Genomic DNA, 23,749 nt, shown 5'->3' on the forward strand with positions numbered 1-23,749 from the left:
TGATGCACCACCACCGACCGGATGTCAATGGGCGATTGGAACGACGAGTCCAGAGACGAGTTAAAGACTCACCACATCACAGGCTTCAGCACCCACCACTCGGAACGATTGGTCTATTGTGAGGACAGGACCAACAACTGCCAGGGCCCCATCACGGGGGTTCGCTGTCCGACGAATTAAGGACTAGAGGGCTTCAGGGCTACAAATGAAAGCATTTGTTCGACGCAAGCAAAAGGTCGTAATTTATTCACGAATACTAATGGACATAAAAACACACTTCAGACAATCGTGTTCTCCAGTCAGCGGCGATTCGGCTGCATATCGCGTGCCCCGGTTTCGTTTAGCGCTCCGAGATGAGAGTCCGAAGGCACATCGACATCAAAACGGAACAAAGATTACAGCCTATTCGGTGACTTCTATCAGACACTCAAGTTAATTATTAGGACCCCCCCAACGTGAGCCAGAGTGTCGCGCTTCTGCCAATAATAGGACTCGGTGGACCCTGGACACAACGTCACAGTCAGATATCGAACAGAACGATTCCGGAGTGCCGAGAGTTCTCTCATCATGCCCACAGCTCTTGCCAGGGCCACCTTCCCAAGTGCACAAACTTCACGACAAACCACGACAAAAAGATAAATCTCGATGTCCGGGGGTCGGGACGCACCAACTGTGCAAACTGCAAATGCGTCTGTATCGCCTCTCATTCGCCCGAGAGACAGAACCGAAGGCAGTAAAAAAAATACCACAACCCGCGAGGCACGATCAGACGCGCTGCCTGGGTGTTCGGCGACAACAACGCGGCAACAATAGAGCTACGATGCCACCGAAAGCTACTTAACATTGTGTAACCGCGGACCAGGCGTAGCTCAAAATGGGGAGATCTTCCTGGGATCAGCCGGAACACCGGAATCGGAGCGGAGTTATTAAGAAAATAAATAACTAGAGCCACAAATCGCACGTAATTCCACTTTGCAATATTGCCATGGCCTATTGCTGGTGAGCTCCGCGATGAAGCTGACCCCACAGCCGGGCGATTGAAAAATGAAATTACATGCACACGAAAATCTTCGTGCTTTCGGGCCTTTGCTACTTCCTCAACACAACAAGTACAGGGTGGGGAAAAATGCGTGCACTTTTTCAGTTGGTTCAAAAACGAAAACGGCTTAATATTTGAAAAGATGATTCATTACATTAGTGTATAAGATACTATTTTGGTTGCAGAAAATTGGAAAATATGGAAAATTTATTTCCATATTGGTAGGTCGTCATTTCATTCGCCAAAAGCGCATTTATTGAAATTCATTTCCACCTCGGTGGCTATGTTAATATTGTGGTTCCGAAAATCCAAACATTGTGCAAGAGAAGCCAATGCACCCACAACGAGTGACTGTTTGGTGCGGATTTTAGCTGATTGTTTCTTCGGCGAAATTGAAGCTGAGAACTTGGACGGCATTTGGTTTCAACGGGTCGACCGAATGAGCTACTAGCAACATTGTTTCCCATTAAAAAAATGTGATAAGTTAACCATTGAAATAAAAGTTCAAGCATCGAAAAATATGAAGCCGTTTTTGTTAACCAAACGAAAAAGTGCACGCATTTTTGACCACCCTGTAAAAGCTCTATGGACACCCTGGCACGCAGCGACGCAGTGTCGACAGGCCCTCCTAAAACCCCGCTTAACGCTTTTTATGTGCTGAAATAAAAGCCCTTCGGATGGAATAATTATTGTGCCTCGTCCCGTCCCGGGAGTTAGTGTCATGAAAAATTAGTCTGCGCGGGACGCGGTCTGGCCCTGCACACGCCAATGATCACTCAATCTTACCGGGCCGGGTTCTGTGGTGGGTTTAAAAATCAAAAACTGTCCTCGCTAAGCGCTGCTGCTGCTGCTGCGTGTTGCTTTCACCGTGTTCACCCCGACCTCAACCCGGCCACCACGGCTAATTAGCATTCCGCCCCGTTGGCCACGGGTTGCGCCGTAATCAGTGTGCCAACCGGGCGTGTGCGATCCGGAGAAGATGATGATGATGGCGGTGGTCCGCGGGTTTTACACCAATCAACTTCAGGTTCGGATTTCTTTTGCGTGCGTGCGCGGTAAAAGCACGGCACCGTCTGGGGTCCGCCCGCCCAGGGATTAGGAAAGTTTTCAAGGATAACACCGTTCAGTTCCGTGGCGATGGCGGCGGCGGCGGCGGCGGCGGCGGCGGAAGCGGAAGGAAGTAATTGGAACGATTCGCTTCACGCCGAGGGCCGGAGCATTCCTGTCACGGGTGACCCACATCGCGACGTGACCCTGTGTCCTGGCTCCCGAGGGCGCAAGTTAATTTGACTTCGCACCGTTCCCTGTGTATGTTTAATATAATTATAGTTCCGCCGGCACACCGACAGGCACCACACCGAGATTAAGCTTGATAAGGTCCGGACCCCGCCTGAAGGTTGTTTGTAAGTGTGCCTGTAAAGTTTTATAGGAAAAACTTTCGTCCTCTCGTCGATGAGGTTGTAAAACGATTGTTTGCTCCACCGAAGAAACCAGAAGTGGGAATACAACAGCCTGTCTTCGTGCCATCGGAGAACCGACCGTTCAATACGCTCTCCCGGGACGATTAATGGTTCCCGACCTAAAAATGCGAGTCACGTCAAACGCGAGCTTCTTCTTGACGGCTATTGTTTCACTTGCACAGTCCCTGTCATTCACATTTCGGGGAACCATTCTGGTGGTGTCAAGTACCGATGATGGTGCGCCAGCGCCACAATTACACGACACGAGGGCTCACCGTTGGGCTCATCCTATGAGTGTTCCAACTCAAAACGGAAGCATTCCGGCGGATGATGATGTACGAGGCCGGTCGTTGGGCGGCACAGCACACACGGTTTAATCGGAACAGTAGTAATCCGGTTATGCGACGAATGGTACCGCCGGCGGCTTGGCAACTGAGCTGGGCCACGTTGGGCTCGTCATCACCATCATCTAGCAGTAGTTGCAGTGGTGGGTAGTGAGCCGTCACCCTCTGGCGTCCATTTCGGGGACCCCAGAAGTTTCCTGGTACCATAATTGGAGTTTCGGCGCTCCGAGCGGTGAAAGGAAATGAACAGCGACGAGCCGGGTTCGATCTAACATCGAGCCGGTAAGTGCTTTGACGTGTTTCGCAGCGACCGCCACGTGTTTTGGGAGCTTCAGCGACCATGGCGACGAGGACGGTTGGGTGGACACTCTTCTGTCCAGCGACCAGACCAGGGATCGTGGTTCGTCGGAAACGTACCGCAACGTACGAGTTGGTCCACCCGATGATTGGTTGGAACGGCCACTTGAACAGATCCTGGCCAGCCAGTTCATTAGCCACTTTTGCGAAGCGAACGATGATGAAGTGCGCTGATGGTCTGGCCGAACTCCGGTTGCCGGGCGGGGTTCGTGGAATTGACCGACCGAGCTACCTGTGGCATAGTAAATGTCAATGTGAAGCGCCATTCGGGGCGTCATAATGGCCAGTGATTGAAGGTGACAAGCGAAATAAAACGGACGACGATCACACGGAATGGTCATCGTCGCGTATGGAAGCGTGTGTCTTTCCATGTGCCCCTCGGAATTGGGTGTACTTGAGAACGACAAAATGGGCGGGGGTCCCATCACAAAAGTTCCGACAAGGCAATAGAAGAAGGAAGCACGCCAACACTTACCATGGCTCTGACAGCTACCAATCGGGTCCAAGAACACGGTTCACTATTAATCCCCAAAACGGCAGCAAAGAGCATCCCCGGTACACACTTATCACACCGATCAACTGGTTGATCTTTAAAACTGGTTGCTTGTTGGCGAACGTTAACTCGGTCCGCTGGTGAAGCTCTGACCAGAGATGAGCTGGGCCACACGCTGGGGCAACCTTAGCGAACTGAAGCCCTCCGGCGCACGGGAAACACTACGCGGCTGAGCCGAGAGCCGTGTTGGCCGTTAAGGGCACTTTAAGCGTAGCAGCGATGACGTAGGCATGCTGTGGGCATGTGCGTTTGCCATTTTCCAAATACCAGATCGGTGCGGCGGCACGCATCCACTCCAGGCCCAAGTGTTGTATCGCCCCCACCTGTTATCAACTCAACCGTCTAAGTGCTATTAGTATTTGTTACCGTTGGGACTACCACGGCACTCACCAGGGGGGAACCCCTGAGAACACGAAATGCCAGCTCGAACTGGTACATTAGCGATGGTTATTAGCGAGATGATGTACGAGAGATGCGTTCGGTTCACCGGTCGCCGTGTACCAGATCTAACCTATCTCCTTCAAGGCAGGTTCGAAGTAACTAATCCGCATCCATTCATCGTCCGGCGATAGTTGGCGATACGCGGGTTCTACGCTTATAATCGCCACCCGCCGCCGCTTGATTGATTGTCCACTTTGTAACCGGAGAGAGAAGTGGTCTCCACCGCATTACAGCCCTAGAAGTACGTGGCTTAAAACTTGCGTCCACATACAGGCACACACGGGGGCCCACGGCCCCTGTCATTAATTATCAGATTAGCGGACGCCTCCCGGACGTGCCGTTGGTCACGTTCTGCGCTGTGAGCTCCAGATCCCGGTAGGTCACCGGCATCGGCTGATCGCCGCTAGATCCGCCGGTAAGGGCGAACGATCGGGCGACATTTGGCTATGGGTCCGGAATGTGTCCAGGCTCCAGGTCCGGGAATTTCAGTCCGATCCAGCTAAGGTCAAACGGTGTGCTCGTGGCACGGGTGTTATTAGCGTGGAGCGAAGGCGGTGTTGTTTGCGCTACGTAAACACCGCCCGATAACGGCCGTGTATCGGTAGAACCCAGCGCAGACGATGCGACACACGAAAATGAAGCAACCTTGTGCATGGTCTAATCTTTTTTTTGGGGACGGTCCACTGTGTCTTCCACGTGAAACTGCCTTAGGCATCTGTTTGCTGATTCTCCAAGATACTGAACATATGCATGGGGAGAACTTCCCTGTGTATGGTGAAAGCGTTCTAATAAGAAGCTGCAGCCAAGGAGTGGGTGCTGGGAAATAGTGTCTGAGAACTACGCAGGCAGCGCCCTGAGCGTGCTCTGTTCTCAGACGAGAATTGGTGGCGCGCGCCGACGAGAACTCTGACGTGGACTGACGTACGCGCGCCGTGCGCAGTAGGGCGAAACTATTTACTCCGGCTAATAACGATCATTTAGGCCTAGTTAGGAATGCAAATATGTACAGTTCACAAGCATCGCCCCATCAGTGCCGAGTGATTGCGTCCGCCGATTCTCGTACTGATGCCTGCCATTCTATTGACTAAAGATTCGATTCGTGTTGATCTCAGAGATCTGTTGATGGAGAGCGAAATGATCAAGCACGATCTCGCAACTCTGCTACCCATTTCATCGGCTACCGATCAGGTCAGGCAAGACGTACGGCAAAACATGGCAAAACACATTATCGCATTCCCAGGTGCCAACCCACGTAAATTCGCAGTGACTGAATGCAACTAAAAATACGAGCACCGCTTGTGGTGCGTGCGCTACAAAACTGCAGCGAGGGAAAGAAAGTGCAAGAAAGTCTGCCGCCCGTTCGGTGACCGGGCGCGGGTGCATCGCACCAGCCGTGTTATTTTTGTCACCATCGCAGCTCAATGGTTGCAGTGATTAAAAATGCACTCTCGAACCCGGCACACCAAAAAGGCTGTTACGGCGACGGTCACTCGGTTCCATTCGTGGCCCAAAACTCACGGTTTTTAATAGTTATTTAAAAAATCTCCACACATGCGTCGGCAAAACAGTAACTTCTCCCTTAACACATTTATCCCAAAAGAGCAGTGAATAGCCACTTTGTTTAATCAAATTGTTTGATGAATGTTCAAATGAATCAGGTTTTTTAACATATTTTTGAAAACGCATTATGACGGTAGTAAGTTTTCCCCCAAAAAAACTAGTTTATAAATTACGACCCATTAATACAACAGATAAAAGTGCCTTGTTGCTGCCGCTTGATACTTATATAGGCTGGTCCGGCAAGCGTGTGAATTTTAACCTACCGACTACTTGACGTCTTAATACGTCAAACATCGTTCTGGAAATTGTAAATATAAATAGTAAAAACTTCGACATCTACGAAATGTGACGGATGCAGATAATTAGGCAATAATAAAGGCACATTTCCAAAGGCGGAACTCTTCAACGGAAATTGTAAAAGCTCATTTCATTAAAGCTCATTTCCATCTCGGTGGTTAAGGTGATAAAAAATTCGACGTATTTGGGGCTCAGAAAACCCAAAAGTCGTGCAAGAGAAGTCAATACACCCACAACGAGTGGAAGATGAACGAGTGAAACACTGACTGATTGGTTCCTTGGCGAAATTTAAGCTGAAAACTTGGACTGCATTTTAACAGGACCGTGCTACGTGCCATACAGTGAAGGCCGCAATCGATATTTTGTGCCCCATTTTCGGAATTCAAACACTTGATGGATCACCCAATAGTAAGAGGAGCTGTTCTGTTGCAAACCGTGTTTCGCGCGTTTCTTTTCCTAATATTTAACAATCATTCGTCCCACCCAACTTCACGGCGTGGTGGTTCTATTTATAAGCAGGGCGCGTCCTGCATCCCTTGGGGAAGTGGTTGCCAGCTGGTCGGCAAATGGGTACGTACGCCACTAAAAATAACGTTACGATTTGCCGGTCCATCCCAGCGCCATGCTTCGTCATCATCATCAGAGTGGTGCTTCGCTGTGCGACGGACAAGCGTACGAAATGATTTTGCATGTCATAAAACAGGAATATAGCCCTTCCGCTCGCTAAATCGATAACAGCAAAGCCCCAGACCACCAAACCTAGAAATGGAACCGGTTACAAGTGGCGCCCTTAGGACGCGTGTTATCTACTCCGGCTATCAGATTTAATTCCAAACTCCCGGGGAGAACTCCCGGGGATGAAGGCCACACCGAGTTTGGCTTCGAGTTGGGACAATTTAAGCCCACCCAGCGTACCAGCAGTTGCATGACAAGCAATTAATGAAACACCCTGGCCCATTAATGCAACGCAATCGTCGGTTCGCAGATAACGCACGAAATGGCGATAAATTTCTAACCTCACACAGCAGTCGAGGGCGGCCCATGCTTCCGGTTCGACAAAATATGACAACGTTACAGATCCCCAACGACGTCCTGCTGGTGTCGCTGAGCCCAGGGCCAGGGTCTTCGGAGCGATTTATCATTTTGGGGCCACCATTTCCATTACGGTCGCCGCCACGGCTGACAACAAATTAGATCTCGTCGCCCGTGCCAGAACGCAGGAGGTTCTAGCTCGGCACTTACGAGCCGAGCGCCACCGCAATCTGTTTGTGGCCAAATAATTACAAATTGCCTTCGGCTATTTATACCTCCCCAAGAACGGGCGGCGTGTCCTAACTGGGCCCACAACAGCATGTGGACTATTCGCCGGTGTGTCGGAGCCTTAACGGAGCCTCCGAACGATTGCGGTCGATGCAGCAATGGCCACATTCTGGCTGGGGTTAATATTTGCCTTCCATTTTTGTGACGCCACAGCTCTACACTAGCTCTCACCACCGCCGGAGGATGTCTGTGTCGGTCGTACGAGAGCGACTGCAAATTCGATTATCGATCAACGGCCAACATGCGGTACACGTCCACAGCGAGAGACGGGGGTCCGTTGGTAACCACTGCCCAAAACCGCGACACTGAGATCCGGGCGATGCACGCATAGCCGCCGGGGGTGTTTCTTCTGATGAGCTGCTCGTGTATCGCCACTCGACATCGATAGTTGCCATCCAGTGGCTAGAAACGGTGCAAGCCCCACGGACAACGATACAAATTGGCGAGCGATGCAGCGTTCCGGGTGCAGGATGCTCCACAACAGACTGTCGATAATCGGGCGTAAGCATAATTTATTGGTTGTTGCGCTTCTAGGCGGACCTAGGCACAGTTGGGCTGCCCATAATTCAACTGCCGCACTGAAAATGCTCGTTAACAGGTTGGCGACTTATGCGTGATTTATGTGCCGTCACCACTTATAAGCGTATTGCTCGTTGAATTGAAACAAAATCAGGTTAAAAATGCATCAAAATTACGGCTGCTCGCTGCAGGCGAAGTAGTGAGAGTTGCCAAATGAAGTCGTCACCACTTGTCAGCGATTAAGAGACACGGCCGCGCCTCTAACGGCACTGCCCACCCACTCCAAACGGCTACGTGCCGTTCGTCACAAAACAAACCCCGTTTCTAAATTACTCACTTAAAAATTCATTCGTGACGTGCAAAGCGTCAGCGACCTCGACGACGAAAGCACTCCAGGCGCTGCCAGGCCATTCCGAGAGTACGCCATTGCACCCGTGGAAGGTGACAGAGCGCATCGCCAAAATGGCCCCAGGATCCGGGTGGCCCCGCAGATCCTGCAGATTTGCGTGCCATTTTTAATCCAGCCCCAACCGAAGGGTGACACAGATTGAAGTCGAGGAGGTGACGTGCCCCGGTGACGGTCAAGTACGGTGTGCCCGGAGGACAACAAAAGCATCCACTGTTAGTGAAGCCTTTACTGGGGCCCTTAACAGCAACCAATTACAGCTTGGCAAATAAAAGGGTGGCTTGCAGAAGTCAAAGGCCCGACTCCGAGCCCTTTAAATGTTGTTTAAATTTTATTAAAAGTGCTTGAACTTTACGTAACTTTCCGGTAACGGAACGAAAACTGCACGCAGATACTGGAACCGCCGTGAAGTGTGCATGAAATAAAGCTGTTCACGAGCCGACCCCGAAAGTGGTGCGCTCGCCGGGCCACATTGCATGCCAGAAGGATCTGATGTGGGGAGGATTGAACAATCGGATGCACGGGAGAGCAATCCTTGCCGCGCGAACGGTCGCGACTCACGCCAACCAGCTTTTGCAAACGAGCTCGCCGAACCATAATTGCTCACGGCACGTCCTGCCCCAGAGTGTCCGTGTCTATCGCGTTCGCGAAGGCTCGCCCCACAACCCGGCGCAAGAAAGGCTCGACGGACAACATTATGAAGCAGTAAAAAGTGGAACATTTCGTTGTGACGTTTCGTGACGATTGCTCCTTTCATTCACCTAGTCCGGTCGTTGGTGGTGGTGCTCCTTTAGGTCTGACTGTGTGCACACACAAACGGGCAAAGGACCTCACCGCGGGACGCCCTTCTACGGTGGACATTTATTGGTTTTGACGTTTGGACGGTTGGAACGAATTGTTTAATAGTTCACAAACATATTGAATGAGTGAATTGGGATCATATCGAGACGAAAAATTTGTTGGATTGGATGTTGTATTGTTGTAGTTCCTTGTTTGAAAGTAGCCTTGCCAGGGACCCAAAAAATCTCCCCGAAACAGAGCTGTCGGCGGGCAGAAACTCACATCGTCATCGGCGTCCTTCTTTTCGGCTCCCGGCGTCCTGCTCTCTAGCTTCTGTCCGGGACGCCCCAGAAGGACAGAAGCCATCTGGCACACGGTGTCGGAGAGATAGAGAGAGAACCGAAACCGAGACCGAGCATCATCAAGAAAATATGCCCATGAATAACGATTATTAAATTCGGTTTTCATTCGTCGTCGTCCGGCATTTTTTGATTGCAGAATTTGCGTCGCCCCAGAAGGAGCCTCGGGTGGAACCGGGCGGCCCCCAGGTGGCACCGCGCACACTGGCGTCATTTGCATTCTCCCTTTCCACCATCGCCTCTGCATCGTTTGAATGCGATGACGTTTGCCGCCCTCCGCAACATTTCTTCATCAGCATCAGCATAAGTCCCGCCACTGCTGGGGTAATGGTCCAACAACCATCAATCATAGCAGCTGGAAAACGGACCACTGGACGAACTTGCGCACTGCACTGGACACAGCATAAAGCAACACGATCGCAGCGCAGCGCCAGTCATGAATATAGGCTTACGGCGGAGGAGCATTAGCAATGATTATGAGAGGTTCATCATCGCAGAAGAAGAAAAAAACACATTAGGTCCTTAGTGTTTGGTAGTTTTTGGGGATTTACCGATAACTTTTATCCCCGACCTGCGCGGCCAACAAACAGCGACCGCAAGGGTTCTCCAGTAAGCTCGAAACTTTGCCTTAGGTTAGTGGGAGGCAACTCTGCGCTCCTCAAAAAACGATCAAGAATGATGATACTTACTGCTTGGGCATGGAGTAAAGTTTTCGGATAAACAAACTCTTGCTAGATCCACAAAAAAGAAACGCCAAGTTACCCGCACGGCAAGATAATGTTGTTCCCTTTGGCGGGTAGCTTATATTCTTATCGACACACAATGCCCTTTGCCGCTTGCGACAGGTCTGAGGATTCTTCGCAAAACACTCTAGCATTCCGAAATCCAATCTGCTTCTGTATGCCGGTGCCCTGCCAAGAAGCTGATCGTGCCGTAGCAAAATGCCAATAGCAAGAGACTTACTCATACGTGAGGTCTGTTGTCACCATAAAACATTATTAAACTATGGCGGCGGCCGATAACGGAAAAACCCTGAAACTCACCGAAGCGATTCAACCGACGGAATGGCGTTCTGCCGTTCTGAACAAGAGTCGCATCTCATGCTTTTGTCCGCCCGAAAAAAAAATTGGCCCCAAGAATCTTGCATACCGTGAAGATCTTTCTGTTGGTGCGCTCATTCCTTCCCGTGCACCTCAAAGTCGGGTGCCATCAACAGGGGCCGCGGTGGGTTTATCCTTGGGTGTCGTCCCCGTTCGACCGATGGCTGCGCAGTGGGGCTTCGAAGGCAGTAACTCCCGACCCAAACTCCGAAGCTTTCGGAAACAACAAACACACGGCACGGCACGGCTCCCGGCGGCGTAAGATGCCAAGCCTTGTGCCAAGAAGTAGCAAATAAGTCGGTTCATTTGGACGCGTGCCAAGGGCGTAAATGTGTCAAGTGCTAGTGCTTGCAGCATCTCGCCGAAAAACCCCGCCGGCAAACCGAATCTCGAACCCCCGGAGCAGACCTGACGACAGGATGTCGGCGCGCGTTATGCTGCACCACCGGAACATCATCGGCGCGCTGCGTCAAGGTCCTGCCCGCCGCCAGCAGAATGGATTTTCTGGGGACGAAGCACCCTGAAGACACTCACTTAGGGGGGAAGCTTTCGCATAAATGCACCATAAAAGTGGGCTACCTTCGGCTTTCGGTTCGGGTAAATGAAATTACGTTAAGCCTTCCACAGAGCCACTACACGACCGGCGGGTCCCAGGCGTGCAGGTTCGGTTAAAAATCCGTATGAACCATCAAATGAGCCGGAACTGAGCCGGAACGCACAACTTTCCGTGCACGCCTGCATGGATGGAATTGAAAAATAATATGAATTCAACCAGGACGAGGATCGACTATACTTGGAGCGCAATTGCATCAAATTGTACAATTTTCACGAGCGACACAACCTGTGGAAGTTGAGAAAATTACCAGCCACTAATGTTATTCAAACATTACCCGGGTCAGATTCTTTCGCTCACTGCTCAAAGGGCGCAAAATTACCTCCCAATCAACGCGGCCACACTCACGTGCGGCCATTGTTTGAGCAGGAAGCAAATGGCTACGCCGGCACGCAACATAATACGTTCCCTCTACGTAACATTGCCGACACACGGAACTGCGAATTATGCAAATAACCAATCAGGACGAAGACGGCGATGGCGTTCCGTGGATGGCCAAAGTCAGGCCCTTTGTGGTCCTGGTGGCTGACGCTACCACGCGTGACGAAATGAGCATCTTTATCATTTTTACCAGCCCCAGGACGAGGGTCACAGGACAACATATTTTTGGTAGCGCTAGCTCAAAATATTAGTTGGTGCCTTTCGGTTCCCTTACTAAACATACCATAGAGGCCTTTCCTTTTTCGGAGGGGCCTAAGGGCATACAGTTCGTCAACGATATGCTCCATAAAAGTTTACACTCCTCACGAGTGGGGTGTCGAAACCCGACAGCATACACGCGAACCGGGGGGTACTCACGTGGCGCCTCGCGCCGTAACCCGGACCCGCTGGTAAAAGGTTGAATTAATTTTCTGAATTATAGCCTCCCATTAATTTGCCCGTTACATAATTATGCGCTGCGTGTGTAGCGTGATCCGGAGCGCAGCGGAGCATACCGTACAAAGGGCACCCACAGAACCCTTTTACCGCGCCGATCGTGGCAGGGGGGGAGGCAAAGGGGTTCGCGAAGTCGTGCAACGGCAAAATGCAACGTAAGCCACGTGGCCACCTTTTCGCGATTGGATCTGGCAAGGGGTACCATAAGCCTCCATTAGGTCACGGATTAGGCGTCACACTATGGCTTACGGTGTTACTTCCAGTGGAGTGGTTGTGTGAGTGATTGGCTGCGATTAGGATTGGACGGAGCCACAAGGACGCGCGTAGTGCATTGGTCAATTATAGCCAACGTGCCCCCGAGCCTACCTGAAATGGATCGGACTTCGGATCGGAGCTCTGTGCAGTGACGGGCTAGTCAACTGGCAGTAGTAACTGGCCCGAAATTGAACTGGTCACCCGGGTACGGCAATCATCCGGACATGGGATGTTGCACATGCTAATGAAATTGTCATTCAATTATAAAACGGCCAAAAAGTGGCAAACAGTATGTCACGAGCGACTCGACGCCCGATTTACTTGATTCGAAATCGATTCGTGTCACAGTCAGAATCTCTCTTCTTACACGCGACCCAATGAGGACAGCGGTGTTAACTTTGGTCGAATTGCTATTCACGAGTTGACACGCAATTATTACACAATCATAGCATCGGTCTACGACGATGCACGCGGCATCATCGAATTGGACTAAAGAAAAACATGGATTTTTTGGCAATTGCCCAACCAACTCATCCTATTTTTGGTACAGTTTTTAAAAGATTGATTAAGATAGAGACATTTTAAAATTAAAAATTCAGAACAGACAAAACCACATTAAGCATTAACTTAAGGTGATCAACGCACCAGCCACAAAATCCAGAAGTTGTCGGTTTATTTTGATCAACTACTAGGCAAAGTCTGCGAAGTGTAGAACAATTGAGTAATAGACAGGAAGAGCAAGATTTTCTGTAGGCCAAACGACGCCAAACACAGACGGAACACAGACAAGATAAATAAAGACAACCCCCCCGAGCAATAAAACCAGCTAAGCTGTTTGGAGTCTCACAAAACAAAATAAAAAAGGACATTCCGCACAAACATAGCAAGGGTGCCCAGCAGCAATCAATAGTTGCCCGATTTGTAGCAGCCAATTTTTGTTTACCACAAAACCTAACCAACTCGACAAAGGCCAAACGGCGACAGCCTACAGGATTAAACTATTAACCGGCGCGCGGCGCGGCACACCTCCACCAATCCCCCTCCTGTCGGCCGCGGTGCGTTAATCGTATCATTAATCAAACTGCCGCGACCCCGTTTCCGCCGCAGCAAAATCGCAACGCAAAACGTGCCCACCAACTTTCAAACGAAACAAATAAAATGCTCCTTCCTCAAAAAGGGAAGCCTCCCCACGGACACCAATCTTGATAAACGGCACGCAAAACTCTTGGGTTGCTTCTTCGGACGGGCGGCGGAGTGTTTTCGCCGACCACCACCACCACCGAATGAATCGACCCGCGCGGGCTCGCGGTGCTTGTAAAATGTACTCCGAACACGAGAATGTAGTGTAGGGCTCTCGGCAACTACCGACTCCCACTACGACGGCCATCAAAACCCCCGCTGCTGGTCCCTTTCTGTGGGCGCGCACTGAAAGCTACACGCGATAGCGCGATGAGCCACAGAGATTTGGCCGCGCAGATATCAAAACGAACTACGGACTACACGCGGACTGGGCGGATTTTGTGAAATATTTCGAACGGGATTCATTTACATATCTCAATCGGCACCGGGGGAGTCAAACTATCTCCTTGCGAGAGGTTGGGCGAGGTAAGCTGTAGAATGACTTTTATTTCGTACTCAAGAACATTCGGCTCTCCGTTCAGTGTGAGGATGATGATCAAAAACGTTAATCCTCCTAGTTTTACTAGAAACATATTTTCGTTAACACAGGCAGAACCTTCCGGATCTAGAATCTTGCGGCAACACCGATTTAATGTGCCAAGAGAGCCGAAGCCGTGGTGCCGTGTTTTGCATCAACCGACCGGACATTAAAGAGAGTGAAAGTGGCCCTCCTTAGCCACCCAGACCCAGAGCGAGGAGTGAAATGCAATATATTATCGCCCCGCGCACCGAAGAAAGACGATACGTAAATACTTAGCCCAAGCACTTAGTGATGAAATGTAATAAATGTATGTAAAAACTATTAACTCACCTGAGGGCCGGGCGCCGACAGCAGACACGAACGTTCGAACGACATGGAGGTGCGGCGACGACGATGACGACGATGGATGAGCATAAACGGCGGCCGCATAAATCACTTCGACGACGAAGACGATGATCATTCGCCCCAGATATCGAAGGCGCGAAGAGGCGAGGACTTTCCAAGACGAGACAGACACCGTTGCCTAATCGGGGGTCGTGTGTTTTTGTGTGTGCACAGTGTTGACATAAATGGTACATTTTTCTTGACCGGATTACATGCTTTTTGCTGCTGCCTATCCGTTTATCCGCTTTTCGGATTCCGTTCGCTGCTTACTTAGTATAGGCGAACACTGTTCGCAACGTTTGCGCATTTTAGCTCATCTTTTATCTCGTTTCTCTTAACTCTAGTTTGTTTTTATCCTTACAGCCAAGGTTGAAGTTATGGACGGGAAAACGGAGGAAAAACACAGCCGACGAAAGGCGGCCGGAAGCGGAACGTGACCTGTTAAAACTATTTTAATTGGCTTCAAACGCTGCCGGATGCGGCGACCGAGCGGACAGACGAACCGGTCCCCATCATCCGTTGCCGGGATGTGTCTAATTACATGCAGGGCGCGCGCTGAACCCTGCAGGACACAGAGAACTGTAACTATTTGAAAAATTAAATTCAATCCCGCGCCAGATTGATGCACCGTTCCCAGCATCCCCGCGCCGGGTCGGCCAATAAGCAATGGACGGATTTTGCTTCTTGCCGATTGCCCGGTTGCATTATTTCATTTACCGCCGGTGCCGGGGCGTCCTTCCGCTTGTTTGTCGAGTGATTTATAATCTCGCCCGGTTCTTCATACCGAGCGCGCCAAGGTTGCAGCAACCGAACGGAACCGGAAAAAATTGGATCGCCGCCAGCCGAAGTAGGTTCGGAAATTGGACGCCATCCATCCTCGGTGGCGGCGGCCGGTGGGGGTTCTTATTAGATGAGGTACAAAAAAAAAACCAGTGGAAATCCGCACCGTATCCGTAGTCTGCTTGCGTGAAACCCAAGCGGCAGGAAAAAGTGGTCAACAATTTTTTGAAAAATTATCGAACAAAAGTAATTTCACTCGAAACGTGACCGTGGGAAATGTGGGTACGTGCAGCGCCGGGAATCGGAACCGCCCGAAGATCCTGTGGGCGGCGGAGCAAAAACGAAAAAAAAACCACAACACGGTGGTGGCCGACAAACGTTAATGCAATTAAAACATCGCACGTCCGTCGCAACCCGGTAATGAAGCTGGGGCAGAGGAGCGCGCTGAAACTGAAGGAAGGCTGCACGAATTGGCTGGAGGCTGGCGAACAATTAGTGAACTTTAAGTTCCTCAGAACAAACCGGTGCCATCTCCGGTTTGCAGTCGTGGCCACCGTTGGCCACTAAATGTCATTTAAGGCGGACAAACTTTCCTCTTCCGATGGTGCAAGAAAGTCAATCATGAAGTACCCGATCGGGAGAACTCGAACCGAGGAGTAACCGAGTTGAAATGGATTGAACTTTTCCCACCCGGGCCCCGTGCGGTCCGTGATGCGATGCACGAAAAAGGATGTGCTATTTTCCACTAAACACACCGGATTGTGGGGGCGAGAATTACCGACGGAAATGAAAGGGTTTGCGGTCCTGCGGGTCCATGGAGCGGAACGCTTTTCTAGGCCCGACACCCGATGAGCGCCACGGAAGTGGAAAACATCGATCGGCCACACGCATCGCACACATCGGGCCGCTCTTCCGGTGTAATCGTTAGAGCGAATGTCCTTGTGCTCTTTCTCTCTCTCTCTCTCTCTCTCTCTGCGTCGGTGGGTTGCGTTTGGCAGGCACCAAAAATACACACATACACAAATCTGACCGAATTTCGGTCGAGCAGTGGGACTCACTTGGGCCCCGACACCGAGTCGAGGCCTGATGACCAAAATGGACCGGACAATCAATAAAAACAACCGACAGCCGACGTGTTCAAGGGAAGGAAAGCCCCGCCCCGAAGGTGGGCAGTTGATCACCGTTACTTCTTCCATCACCGAATTAGAATGCCACTGATTGGAGCCGGATTATTGATGTTAACGCGGCTGGCGCCCTGGTCGCAGAACACTAGTTCTTCCGAGCGACGGCCACTGGACGGGAGATAACAAAAGGGAACGGAACGGACGGCGTGACCTGGACTCGGGCCCGAAAGAGACATTCAGCGAAGGACAAGTCTTGAAATCAGCAGACCATTCCGTCCGGTCCGGTTGCCGCTATATACACCTGCGTCCATCCGAGTATGCTGAGGTCATCGGTGGACGCCTCAACCTTGGCCTCATCGCACCCCAAAAGGGATCGTTTTTCGCACAAAGCACGCACGAAAGGACGAAATCAATTCCCGGTACACCCGGCGTGTCGGTGATTTAGATGCATGAATCATAGTTTTTTGTGCGCGACCTCACCCCCACAACCCCTTGGTTTCGAAGGACCTTAGATGTTGGCCGCTGCTACCCCAATGGGACCGAAGGATTTGATCCCATAAAGCAGTCACCTTCGATAATATGAGTGGTAAAAAAATGTATCCTAATAAATTTTTAATTTCATCATTTAAATTGTCTGTGGGGTCCTGACGTTACTCGAAGTTGCCTAAAAATCACACAACCGAACCGAAGCTCGGGAAAACCACAAGTAACGGTCAGACGGGACTGTTGGATCACTTCGATCCCATTCCTACAGGTTGCAAAGTTGTACACCAAAACACTCCCAACCATTTCCCGGGAGAGGTGGCCAGGAACCATGCTCGTACCCGGTACCACTTGCGAACCCCTAATTATCCACGGTAAGCCCCATTAACCGGTGCTAATGAAACGTCAACAGAAGAAGGATCCGGCTGCACGTCGGGGGTCGCACGTCGCTGTCGCTGTCAATCGTTATAACGACCGCGTCCACTAGCGCGAAGCTTTCAAAGGGGCCAACCTCAGTGACAGTCAGGCTAATCAGTGACCGTACGGTTAAATCCCAACGCATCCCGATCGCGGGCCCATTTTATCGCTTTCCATCGCCAGGGAAACCAAATGTCCTCCCAGCGGGAGGCATGATCCACAAAGTTTTACCCTTCCGTCACTCCGTAACCGATCCGTTGCAGTAGCGACGATGGTTTCCAACTTCTCCGGGTCCGTGTTTTTACCTCCGTTTTCCAGATTAATTATTGAATGCTTTGCTGTTATTATTCACTGATATTATTAATATTATGTTGCTTGGCCTTTAGGACTGCGTTTTTAGTTGGTTCTACTTTTGTTTTACTCGTTTGCGAACAGTTTCCAAGCTTTTCCATTGTTGCTCTTATACAATTTCGACAAAATTAGCAAACAAACGAACGAACGAACAAACCTAGCCATTTAACCTTTTTCAATTAATACCATTTGCTTCTCGCTTGTGCTTACTCCTGTTTTGATGAACGGTTTTGTCCCATACACCCCCATTTGCCAACCCGGCTCATGTGACTTGCTGTGTGTCTTGCTCAAGGGGGTGGCCTCCGGGGCGCCCGACAGGGAATGCCGGGTGTGCGGGGCACGATATTCCTACGCCGAATTAAATGGCCGAGGCCCGTGACCCGTACCAGCACCGGCGCTTGTGTGGAGGAGTTACTTAATGTGCTCCCCATTTTTTGTTGTGCGCCGACCGGCCGCGCGCGGAGACAGTTTTCAGTCGCGTTTGCGGGCACAAAAAGTGTGACATGCATTCCCATTCACTCGCTCTCTCTCTCTCTCTTGTTTTCTGTCTCTTTTTTTACTTGTTTTCCCCGCATTTTGCTTCTCAATCATCCAGCGGTCCATCTCTCTCACACTCACCGTGGCGCAGTGGGATCTTATTTTTGGGATATTGCTTTTTTGTGTTAATTTTTCTCTTTACCGTACGGCGCTACGGCCTCTGCTTGGCATGTCACACTTCCCTGCGGGCGAGTAACACCGACGAAAAGCTGCCGCTGATGATGATGATGATGAGCTTGATGATGATGATATTGTTGTGGTGGATAGTGCGGTACGATGGGACACATTTTCATAGGCGGAAAACGGTCGGGAAAAGCCGTGTCCTGAAGGGGCCCATGCGGGTGCAGGTGCCGGGAGGTAAAACAAGACAACCAAATCAACCTTCCGCCCCGCACCATTACAGCGCGCGGTAGTACACCCTTACCATCATCATCATCATCATCACCGGGTCACGCCGGCGGCAGCCAGAAAACACGAATTTTCCTCGATAATTATAGAATCGAGCGAAATTTTTCCGAGCGGTGACATTTTGGCATTTCGATAGTGCGCGGCTTCGGGGCGGCCGCCCTCTGTCACTCCGCCGGCCGCCGGCACCAACCTTCCCGGGCCGACCGTTGTGTGACTATTTTGATTCGGTAATGCGCATACTATTTGCCTCGTCTTTCATCGCTGGCGGTTCAAACGACGGTGCGCCTCCATCGATGCAGCACGTGCGTGTGGCCCGTGGTCGGGAGCTCGGCGGCAGCGTCAGTGGCATGCACCGGAAAGGCAAAAGCGAAATAAAATTGGAACGAAGTACTGAGGAGGGCGGAAAAATAATAACTTTGCATTGTAGCAAAACATGTTGTTTATCTGTTAGTGCCTCGGCGCTCGGGAAAGCTGGCAAAATCCGGATGCGAGCGGTTTGCAAACCCGGATAATCCGGATGGGGCCGACAAGCGAATCGCAAGAAGATCATCAAACCGCATGATCCAACGGCCTCTTGTTGGGGGTGACCTGCACCAGAGGCCTGCTATTTTCGTTCAGTCACTGAAACGCCGCCTTTGGTGCACGAATTGTTTGAATAACAAATTAAACACGTTCGTCTCAGTAAGCGGCAAACGGACGGGGCCGTTCCCTCTGCTCCGTTCGTTCGGAATGACTTTTGAGAGGCAATCGCAAGAGTCCTTTCCCGGAAAAGTGATGGCACTCCTTTGAAGCATTGCTTTACCATGACAACCGCGGTCCAACCAGACCTTCGGGCAACGGGGAAACCAGGGCCAACCTTTCCTGTTTAGAAACTTACGCTGCACCGTGCACTCACACAGGCGCAAGGGTTACACGGTGCACTACACCGCACACTGCGCTCTGCTCGGACGTGCTCTGATGATGCTCCTTCTCTTCGTCGTCGTCGTTGTTGTGTTGCGATTGTTGTTGTTGTTGTTGTTAGTCGTTGCTGTGTCTATTGCGGCTACTGTGGTTGGTGACCGCACGGGCGACGGGGGGGGCTAAGGATAAGCGATGGAGAGACGCACGTGGCGCACGCGGACGCACGGGTTCAGCACTTTCTCACGAAACGGCACACCGACTGCACACTCGAATCGCGCCCGAACACAAACACCCACGGACACATACACGCTCGCACGCACGCACGCACACTACCGGCGAAACCGAGGAACACTACCACACACTAACCGACCGACGACGGGGCGGGAAATCGGACTGTGGGTGGGGGTCAAAGGGTTGGTTTCACAGTTTATGCACTAAACTTCGAACGATCGCCTGTAAACAGAAACACACAGAAAAAGGCGGCGTATGAAATAGTGGTATCCGATGGCTCGGAATCCGGTCATTTTGGTATGGCGTCTGCACGCACACACTACTGCCGCGCCAAGTTGTGGCCACAATTCACGTTCCGTTTGTTGAGACCTTTTACGAGAATCGTGTTTTTTCCGTTGTTTCTTCTTCGTCCGTTAGTCTACGCGGCCGCGGTGGCGAGCGACCCGGATTGGGGTTCTGCAGCGTGTGCGCTTCCTTAAATGGCCAGCCGGTCGGTCGGTCGGTCGGTCTTGGCCAGCGACAAATTCCATCGGATCTTCGAGGCTGGCCAATCACCGCGCGTTTTTTTTCTGTACCGGCTGTTCTCACGCACTCTCAACACGGCCGTCTCGCAGCTCACTGCTCATGGCGCCGTGACGTGAGCCCCGGCCGATCATCTCATCCCACCGCAGACATTACTACGCGCTGCTCATCATCTCACATCGGACGCCTCAACACATGGGAGATTTTCGCACAGAGGACACGGCGGGTCGGCGGATACGCTGCTGACCGGGATCCGGGGGCTGGTGCCTTGGCTTTGCCCGGGACCACAGCTGCCGCTTCGCATCACCGTTCCCGGGAGACGAGCCAGCCAGCGGCTATCTCTGTGAGCCCAACTTTGACACCGGTCTCTTCGGACGAAGATGGCGAAACTGGTTCCGACCAGTACGGGATTCGAACCTGTTCCATGACCGCAACCCGGGTCGGACAATGGACCGTTCCGCAGCAGGAAGAGAATGGCGTTTCGGTGGTAAGCCAACGGTTGATATGCTTTTTCCCCTCACTTTCTACACACATGAGACGCGCTTATCCACGCAACCAGGAGCAATCTGGGGCCACGGAACTGAGGCCGGGATGGTCATTTCCTGCGAGCGTGCAAAAGGGACCTGCCAAAACACACGCACACGTACGCACTGGTGGTGAAAAAACCTTTTACTTTGCCGAAACTGACGAAACTGTCCCCAAGCCTACTCGATTAAAAAATGTCGCCTTTTCACAACGTTCGCCAGTTTCGTGGGGCTGCGAATCAGGAGGGTGTCACTGATGGTGCGATGGAGGAGTCGAGTGGTGCGTGCGTCGCGACGGATTGTGGTGGCCTCGGTTGGCTCGCATCCGTAACGGGGAACGCACAGTTCACGCGGGGGGGTGCAGCATCGGTGGCCACGGAGCGGGCGAGAATCACGGTGGCCAGCCCCGCTGGCCCGGCACAAGCGGGTTTTGTGGAGAAAACGCACTACACGAACGGGGGACACGCAGAAGTGTAGTTTGCACCTTTCTGTAACGCATCACACCGTGGAGACGCAAACGGAGCGAGCAGAGCTAGAAATGTATTTTTCCTGGGTTCTGGCGTTTCACGCTGTGTGTGTTTGCTCGCTCGACCTCGCTCTGACAGCTGACAGCTCGTGCCGTCTCGCTTGCCCGTTGCCCATCAGCGGTGTGCTCGCTCGCGCGCAATACCGCGCTCTCGCTTTCGCTGGCCGAGAGCAAAACAACCGCGCATGGAGTGAGCGAGAGCCAGCCAATGTCGACGGCGCGAGCTGTCATCGCGATGTCGACTAAACGCGGGGGATAGGAATAGTCGCACACTCCGCGAACCACTCAAGGGTTAACCAGTGGGTCGCTTCCGACGAAGGAATCCGAATAGTGGCTGGTAAAGGATTTTCGGGGCTCTCGCTTACTCGTAAAACACAGAGAAGACAACGTTATGTACAACACTTGAAGCATATAAATTTTACAATCGATTTATTGAAGTTTCAAACACCCATCACGACGAAACACACGGTATTCTAGAAACGACAGCCGACCTTACAATCGTCATACGGAGCATATTAAAATGTGTCGCAATCTGCAAGAAAGGGAGGATTTACATTAAAATTGGCACGACTTTATATTCGTAAATGATGGATGATTTCACAGTTGATTACAATTTTTTGAATTTTTGCAATCATCACATCTTTGAAAGGCGTTCAAAAACATACGGAAAAAACTTACCCAAATTAAATATCTTATTCCTACGGCAGTCTCCACATGTTTATGTTAGAAAATAACTAATGAAGGCAAGCAACCCCGCTCCGTGCTGAAATGAAACAGATCGAACAAAAATTTCATGAAAAGACGGTAAAAGGAATCCGCTTATTGGCCTCCTGTGATTAACTTATTAAAATCAGACACTATTAAGTAATCATTCAAATCCCTGAGCATTTAGGGTGTATTGGCGTATATTAAAAGTAACATCATGATAACTCAATGTCAGATAGATTATCGGTGTTGGTGGTAGATGTAGTTGTCAACTTACTTAAAACTTAATCCATAATGCTTAGAAGAAATGTGCGTTGTTGCTGTCACTCGGATCCACGGCTACGAAAGATGCATACTGGGAGATCGCCCTTATTGCCAGCAGCTTAGGCTGCGCTACACGTGGTTTTATTAATTTAAATTTTCAAATATTTTTTTGGGCAACAATAACTATTTTCGCTTTCGTCGTGACAGCAGTTGAGTTTTGTACCAGAAGGAGCAACTTCTTTCTATATTAGTCTACATACAATAATCACATCTGAAAAAAGCAAGAGATCGAGTTTAATATGGGGGTTCCTTCACAATCGAGTGAAAATTTATTCACTCTATAAACAGTCAGCTGAATATTTTAATCAATACAATTCGTTAGTCTATCTTGCTTGTTATAAACTTTCATCATATTTATTAGATTTTTTCATAGAAATGCTGTAAAACCAAAATCAAACTCACCTAAAATGTACACCAAGTATCGTATCCGCATGGTCGATACGAAAATAAAGCGGACGTTATTCAAATCTGCAATACGAAACCAAAACAAAATACTCAGGATGAATATTGGGTGACGAGAGGTACTAATGTAACAAAACGATGCACCCAACATGGCTCAGTAATGGGTATGGTTTAACCAAAGTTTTTTACTTATAGGTGTCCAAAGGTCATGACTTTATATAAATCATCACAATAGATTGGTTCATCCAGATACATGAATTCATTATCGACATTACACACCTGAATTGCAAAAACAGCAGCTTTTCCGACAGGATCGATTCGACAGGAAGTTCTGTAAAAGAGATAAAACAATATTGTAAAAATCTTAACCAAACTCCAATTTAATGTGTCTTAAAAATTGGTTCATAAAGGTTGTAGTCAGTTTTAGATATTAAAATGGTAACCAAAGAAAATATTCTTTAAGGTGTCCAAAGGTCATGACTTTAATAAAAATCATCATTGCAATGATTGAAACGAGCACAAACATGCTTTGGTTTTTTTTTTTATCCTATACTTACCAACAGCTTATGATGATCGAAGCGATCAAAGGGTGATCGAATTCAAGATGTCATAAGAAAAAGTTGTATTTGTTGTTTTTCAATGTGAAATACTGTAAAAAAAAGTTATAAACAAAAGATTAGACAACTTTAAAATAAACGACCTTTTTCACATTTATGACTGTAACTACATTTTATCAGTCGAAGAAAATGAAATCATTCGATCCCAGAGCATTTGGGACGTATTAGCGTATATTAGATAATTATTGTAATTATCGCATCATGTGAAAAAAAGTAATATAAAAAAGATGATGAAGGCAAGCCATACTTACATTTAATCGCATTCGAAGGTGATGGGGCTTCTTGTGATGATTGAAGACGAAGCTGGGAAAAGAAAAACCAAACTTTATTGTTTCATATCTTTCTCTGATTTATAGTTTTCACTATGAACTTTAGATATTCAGATTGTGATTTTAATCAATGAAATTCGTTAGTCTATCTTGCATAAAATTATTTCATCATTATAGTTTCAGTAATAAACTATATTTTCCATACGTTTCCTTCTTACCTTAAACTTATTTCTGCAAACCGAACCAATCCTCGCATCAGGTTTTGTTGAATCACTGCAAGAGTACAGCAAACAGAGAACAGAATAA

The 23,749-nt window shown here is 49.8% G+C and overlaps 2 protein-coding genes across 6 annotated transcripts in view; both read right to left on the minus strand.

Moving 5' to 3' along the window:
- Positions 1 to 21,150, minus strand: part of LOC131206148 (neurocalcin homolog) — an 81,169-nt gene extending 60,019 nt beyond the window's left edge. For 2 of the 5 annotated variants that reach the window (XM_058198579.1, XM_058198580.1), the window contains exons 1-2: positions 21,085 to 21,150; positions 19,319 to 19,776 (exon numbers count right to left, since the gene is read on the minus strand). The gene's annotated coding sequence lies outside the window, so the exon portion shown is untranslated. Of the gene's footprint in view, positions 1 to 19,300; positions 19,777 to 20,493; positions 20,585 to 21,084 lie in introns of those variants that run through there. The other 3 variants (XM_058198578.1, XM_058198576.1, XM_058198577.1) reach the window with 2 other exon arrangements.
- A 388-nt stretch (positions 21,151 to 21,538) lies between these two features.
- LOC131206144 (splicing factor 3B subunit 3) overlaps positions 21,539 to 23,749 on the minus strand; it is an 8,225-nt gene continuing 6,014 nt past the window's right edge. The window contains exons 8-15 of the mRNA XM_058198570.1: positions 23,662 to 23,716; positions 23,426 to 23,477; positions 23,115 to 23,206; positions 22,837 to 22,888; positions 22,558 to 22,623; positions 22,109 to 22,366; positions 21,805 to 21,889; positions 21,539 to 21,658 (exon numbers count right to left, since the gene is read on the minus strand). The gene's annotated coding sequence lies outside the window, so the exon portion shown is untranslated. The remainder of the gene's footprint in view (positions 21,659 to 21,804; positions 21,890 to 22,108; positions 22,367 to 22,557; positions 22,624 to 22,836; positions 22,889 to 23,114; positions 23,207 to 23,425; positions 23,478 to 23,661; positions 23,717 to 23,749) is intronic.

Source organism: Anopheles bellator, chromosome 1 (genome assembly GCF_943735745.2).
Source record: "Anopheles bellator chromosome 1, idAnoBellAS_SP24_06.2, whole genome shotgun sequence".
Taxonomy (NCBI): Eukaryota; Metazoa; Arthropoda; class Insecta; order Diptera; family Culicidae; genus Anopheles; species Anopheles bellator.